The sequence below is a fragment of the Camellia sinensis genome, chromosome 7 (assembly GCF_055761805.1).
Source record: "Camellia sinensis isolate YWXY chromosome 7, ASM5576180v1, whole genome shotgun sequence".
Taxonomy (NCBI): domain Eukaryota; kingdom Viridiplantae; phylum Streptophyta; class Magnoliopsida; order Ericales; family Theaceae; genus Camellia; species Camellia sinensis.
Window position 1 is genome coordinate 54,550,308 of NC_138967.1, and position 6,806 is coordinate 54,557,113.

Below are 6,806 nucleotides of genomic sequence, written 5' to 3' on the forward strand. Positions count from 1 at the left end.
GTTTCATAATTTTCTTTAGAACTGTAAAATTTTGCAGTTTCATCACACGTTTTTCGGTTTGATTAATAACGATAAATGCTTAATAGAATCATACTTTGAACTTAATACAATTTACAGTTTCAAAGGTTTTTTTTAGTTTGATTAATATTGGAGATTATTTGCTTAAATCTTACAAAAATTAAAAATAACATATGTTTTTTTTCCATTGTTACTGTTTGTTGTCCTTACGTTTTTTTTTTCCTTGTAGTTTATCAATATTTAGCACATGTTGTCATGTTTTTTTTTGCTCTAATTTCTCAATTTATTCTTTTTTTGGGGCAATATGCTGAACATTCTGGTGAGTCTTCGACAATATCTTGATGTCTAGCGAACATTCTAGACATTCCGGTGACTTCTGCCGACATTAAAAAAACTCCGGCGATACTTTGACGAATTTTTGGTAATATTCCAACAACTTTCCGGTGATGTTAAACATTCTGATAAGTTTCCGGTGATCGTCTGACAGAAGTCCAGCGGTGGTGGGATGTATCAGTGTCTTTAAATTTAAAAAAAAAATAAAAAAATTTAGTAACAATTAAAAATATGTAGGACTAATTGGTGCAAGTGCTTTGTTTTGGGACTAGATGAGTTTTGAATTTTGTGTATGAGACTTATTGGTAAGTTCCCCAAAATATAAATTGAGGCCTCAAAATTTTGGGACTTTTTATTCAAATTGAGCCTCTTCTTATAAGAAATTTTAGATCTTTCTAACTCAAATGACCCTTTTTTTTTCTTTTTTTTTTCTCGTGAACCTATATAATACTTACTATAATTTTGGGCCTTTTTTTTGGACATTTTTGGGAGCCCCAAAACAACTACTTTGTGGGCTTTGCCCCAAAGCCGGCCCTGCATTACCCCTCCACCATTACCACAACCATTATCTTTCTATTTGTAGCACTATTGTCATTAGCGCTATAGGTACCATTGTTGCCTTCACCACCACCAACAACAACTCAATATTACAATATAAAATTGAAAATTACAATTTAAAGATAATAATTTTTTTTTTAAATTTAGAATTCAGTATTTAATTTTTAATTTTATTAAACATCACCTAAATAAATCTGAGGATGTTGGCAACTCTAAAATTTTGTCTAATCTTCTATCCATCTATTTATCTATGTTCTATAATAAATATAAAGTGAAGATGGTATTGACACAAAATGTAAACATTTTGATTTTAAAAAATGCCCTCCACAACTATTTAAATATAAAATTATATGGAGAGGAGGTTAGGACTCGCAATTAAGATCATCGATTTGGTAGACAAGACCCTTACCACTTGAGCGACACATAATACATGTGTTTTAAAATCAAAATCAAAATCAAAATCAAAATTTATATTTTATAAATTTAACAACACACCCCCACAAGACCCTCACGACTTGAGAAGCACACAATATGTGTATTTTAAAATCAAAATCAAAATCAAAATTTATATTTATATAGATTTAATAGTATACCTTTACTAATCATATCATCATATATATATATATATATATTAAAAGTAGTGTTTTTCCTTACTTAGATGACACATTCTAAAGACTTTTTTATTTTCTAAAAAAGCCATATCAGCATGCGTTTTCCATTTATGTATAAAGTTCTACACAAACTCAAACTAATTTTGTTCAAAAAAAATTATTATAACCAATTTTAAAAGAAAAATTAGTCTAAGGTCTCTCTCTCATTTTTAGTAACAGAAGAGATCCACAATATTATTTTATGATATTTAAGGTCCCTCAACCCCACACTTATATATGACAGAAAAATTTGAGTCTCTTAAAGCAAATCTCATTTCTCTCTCACACACAGACACTCTAAACTCTCTCTCTCTCTCTCTCTCCCTCGATGATCTTTGATTTTGGGTTGAGTGAGAAACAAACCTGCAAAGCTCTCAGAGACATTAGAAGAACAAAACAGAGAGAGACCTAGTACGTGATTGAGAACAAGAGTGATTGATATATGGAATTTGATTGTAAATAGACATAGTCTAAGTCAAGAGAAGTATGTTGAGAGAAGAACAAGAAAAGTCACCGATATGAGAAGGAGGATGAGGAGCAAAGCTTTGATTCGATATGTCTCTCATGGAGGACTGAGATGATTTTTTGTAGTGAAACAGAGGGATGACATTGTCGGTGACTAAGTGAGGAGGTGAAGATGGGTAAACGAAGTTGGTTCTCGCCTTGACTCCACGCATCACTCGAGCGGTGCAGTCGTAAGCGCACGCCACCTCTTCCGCTGTGTCAAAGGTATTGGATTTAGTCACTATGTGAATTTTCTCTGGATTTGGTCATCAGCTTCTCTCAATGTTGCCAACAAAGATCTACACCACTTTTTTATTCTTCAATTGTTGTGGGAAAGTGAAATCAGAAACATAAAAACAGAGATTTCATCACAGAAGCAAATGTATGTATTTAATCTATTTGTAATTAAATGTATGTAAATGCCAATTGCAATGATCAAGATGGGTTTGGTGGTTGTGTCAGCCATTGTTGCTATTGAAGAAGCTTGAATTGAATTGCAGTGGTTGTATTGAAATGAATTTAATGTGGGTTTTAAAGGGATTTTCTCTAGTTCGGTCAAAAGTACAGAGAAAATTCTCTCAACCACATTAACAAACAACAATGAATGCAGTACGAAAACATCAAATAAATTCTCTAGTCTTTCCAGAATTTCTCTGGATGTGGAATTTGAGTGAATTTTCTTTGGATTTCTAGTTTCGTATTACAGTTTTCTTGTATGCCATTGTTGCTATTGAAGGAGCTTGAATTGAATTGTAGTGGTTGTATTGAAATGGATTTAATGTGGTTTTAAAGGGATTTTCTCTATAACGCCCCAAAATAAATATGATAAACCCATCTTATAAGCTGAAATCAAGTTGAAACAAAGTGCTTTCATTCATCAGAATTAATATACAAAAGGTGACATATGCGATATACATTCAAAAACAACTTATCCTAAATCTACAGCATGTGTTACAAATAGTAAAAAATAATGAAAACTAAACAAACATTCATATGTCCTAAAGGCTTACATCTTTCCAAGTCACTACTTGGTTACAACAAAAATGAGTTTAGCTCAATACAATTAAGCCCTTAGCTATACAAAGTAAATACAATAAAAAATAAACTATTGCTTCAAATCTCCCCAAAGTACTGTCTTGGTAGAGGCATATCTCCAATACTTGAAAATGGTTTTTTCCAAATAGGGTGAGCCATAACCTAATAGGAACAATCTAACACAATATATGAATCTTAACAAAGATATAAGTATGAGATGCATATTCAATGCCCACGATAAAAAAATTGTTTATAACTCTTTTGCAAAACCATGCCATGCCAAGCTTTATATCACAGTTCATGTTATCTCAATTCATTTTATCTTATTTCATGATTCATTCACTGTTTTATCTCATTTCATGAACCATTCACCAATTCATTTAGACAACCACACTGAGGGTACAACTCGATGGGTTTCTAATCAACACAACCCTTATACAAACACTTCCATTTGCTATTTTACGGATATTTCGTCAGTGGAAACCGTCACCCATGTATACATACGGTTTTCGAGACTTTCACCCTGGACACACAGGCTAACTTAATTTAATAGAGTCCATCCCCTTTTTTTTCTCCCAAACATGAAGTACATCCCCTTTCTTGTCACGCCCCAAACTCGCCCCTAAAAGTTCGGGCATGACCCATACAGAAACGGACACTTAACCTGCTATACGTAATATATGGGGCCTTGGCAGAAGCACTAAAATTTAACATAATAACAAACTCCATTGAGCTACCTCTAATATGCCAGGATCACATGCATCATATACGTTATAATAACCAGTCACAGGCCAAAATTATACTGTGAGCATCAGTCATATAGATATACATACACAGCCCCAGCCCTAAGATTGGGCATATGCAAAAACATTGAAGTCATGTACATTTAACCTTAAATGAGTAATAAAAAAAACAAGACAATGTCTTAACAAAGCTTCACAAAACTGAGTGATCTCGCTTAGTGCCTGGACTCGTAAAGGTTGACAAAAGGGGACGAACGTCCTGGTTGGTTACCTACAGGAACAGACATACGGAGGGTGAGCCAAGCTCAGTGAATAGTAATACATAAATAAAATACTGCTTAACTTGAAACATTGTATAATAGAAATACACATGGATTCGTAACATCTCAATATTTATTGAACCATAAATTGTGTCTAATATGCTTTGGAAATAAGTGAGGATAGACATACGAACTAAATGCAACTTTTCAAATGTTCCTGAAAATGGGTCTCCGCTCGAGCGGACCATGCAATTTCTGAAATTCTACAATGCCAAGTAAAGTTCCAACCTGGTATTCAAAGCTTCAAACATGTACTTTTGTATACTAATGCAGCATTCACAATGCGAGTCTGAATCTGTTCTTATTCATTATAGACTTAGATCTTATCATGAAACATATTGGCTTGAATATAATGGTTTGGATTAATATCCTTGTATAATGTGGCTCAAACCCTTAATCATGGTGGCACGAAGCCCATTAACATAGTGGCGCAAGGCCCTTAGATACTTACCAAGCTTCAAAACATATACTTACTAAGCTTCAAAACACATACTTACTAAGCTTCAGAACATATACCTATCAATCTTTAAACATATGCTTACCAAACTTTAAAACATATACTTATCAATCTTTAAAACATATGCTTATCAAGCTTTAAAACATATACTTAAGCATACAATGCAAAGTCCACATGATTTGTCTGAGTATGTTTCACTTTATAGGCCCTTTCTTGAAACATATCAGCTTTAACATAATGGTTGGCTTAAAGCCCTTGAATGGTGTGGCATAAGCCCTTAAACATTGGCACAAAGCCCTTGAAAGGTGGCATAAAGCCCTTAAACATTGGCATAAAGCCCTTGGAAGGTGGCATAAAGCCCTTGAAAGGTGGCTTAAAGCCCTTAAACATTGGCATAAATCCCTTGGAAGGTGGCATAAAGCCCTTGCAAATTGGCATTAAGAATGCCCTTGTAAATTGGCGTTAAGCCCTTGTAAATTGGCATTAAGAATGCCCTTGTAAATTCTTGTATGAACTTAAGAGGTGTCTCACACGGATTCTAGAGGTGGCTCACGTCGTAGCACTTAGTTCCGTGTAGCACTTTGTTTCATATCATAAAAACTTATATTGAATAGCCGTAGGCCCAGAGTCTTATAGAATGAAGGTATTTTATCTTTCCCATTTCTTTCTTTACATACTTGGAACATCCTTGAACATTAACATACATACTTGAAACATTAACATAGTTGCATACTTGAAACATTAACATGGTTGCGTAAATGAAATGCTAATGAAAATCATTAGCCATATGTAAAGTAGATATTGATACTACTACTCACAGTGCTATAACGGAGTGCTTGTCCTTCTCAGGTTATGCCCTACACATGTAAACAACTTATACATTAAGGGCATCAAACACAAATTCCAGAAATACTAGAGGGTTAAGCACGTAAAACAGAGCAAACAATATTTTACAGCATGAAGTTTCAAACCTACTTCTCCAACTCAATATATATATATAAAAGATTACTAGTCTTACAAAATACATTATGGAATTTATACCCATTCCTCTTCTATTCAAAGAAAGAAAGGATTTTTATGAATATTTCCATGTTCCCCAAAACTCCTTAAATTTCTAGTGTTTTCACCAAAAACCAAACATTTCCCCATCCCCATAAGAAATCCTATTAAATCATTCTCTTGGTTTAATAACTAAGCAAGCCCACAAATATTTAGTAAAATGATTTGGGATTAAACCCATTCTTGAAAACTTCACATTTTAGGTCACAAAAATTAATATCAACATAGTTAATATCATCCCACATAATCATCACAATTCAACATATCTCAAAAGGAATTCTTAAATTCCATTTCAACATTCCATAATCGAATTTATATCATCCACATTATCAATAAATCTTTTCCCCCAATTTCCCTTTTATTAAAACATAATTTACAATGCATTTAACAAAGTTCAATCGCAAAATTTAAACATAATTTTCAAACTTAACCAAATTCCAATTAAACTTGAACACATCTAATTCAACTTACCACTTTCATGATTCAACTATCAATTTGGGCCAAATCATGGATTATCATCAAAAACCAACCTAGGGTTTCTAAGAAATCTACAAATTTCAAATACAATTTTGAATCTTCTTAACCCATTACTTTTTATTCCAAATCTTCTCATTTATTAGGCACCCTAGGTCCATAACCCATAAACCATACTCTAAACCCCATAATAGAACCCCAACATACCCCAACATACCTCAAAAATTTCGGAATTCCATTCGGTAGAAAGTGGTGATCTCCTCTTATTCTCCATCCTTGATGCAAGATTCATGCTTAATTTGTTGAGAAAAGTGGAGGAAATCAAGGTTTTGGGAGCTAGGGTTTCGGACATGGAAGAGGGAAAAAGAAGAGAGGAAAAGAAAATCTAAGAAATGACTCAAAAATCACGTTTTTGAGCTGCTGCCCCGCACATCGCCGCACGTGCGCCGCATTTCCCGCACGTGCGGTTCTGCTTCCAGCACAGATATGAAAACTTCAAACAGGCGTAACTCTCTCATCCGGACTCCGTTTTAGGTCATTCTTGTGCCCAAATTGAAGCCCCAAAAATAAGCTTTCCAATGGTTTTAACCTCACATCCAAATTCCAAGTGTGGAACAAGAAAAGGGCAAAAGAGTGACGGTTGGTCGTAAACGAA

General features: G+C 33.9%; 1 long non-coding RNA gene across 1 annotated transcript; it reads right to left on the reverse strand.

Moving 5' to 3' along the window:
- Positions 1 to 3,858: 3,858 nt before the first annotated feature.
- Positions 3,859 to 6,525, reverse strand: LOC145794660 (uncharacterized). The gene is made up of 3 exons (XR_014334594.1): positions 6,369 to 6,525; positions 5,437 to 5,475; positions 3,859 to 4,112 (listed from the first exon to the last, which is right to left on the reverse strand). It is a non-coding gene; the product is annotated as an uncharacterized LOC145794660 (long non-coding RNA).
- Between the last annotated feature and the right edge of the window lie 281 nt (positions 6,526 to 6,806).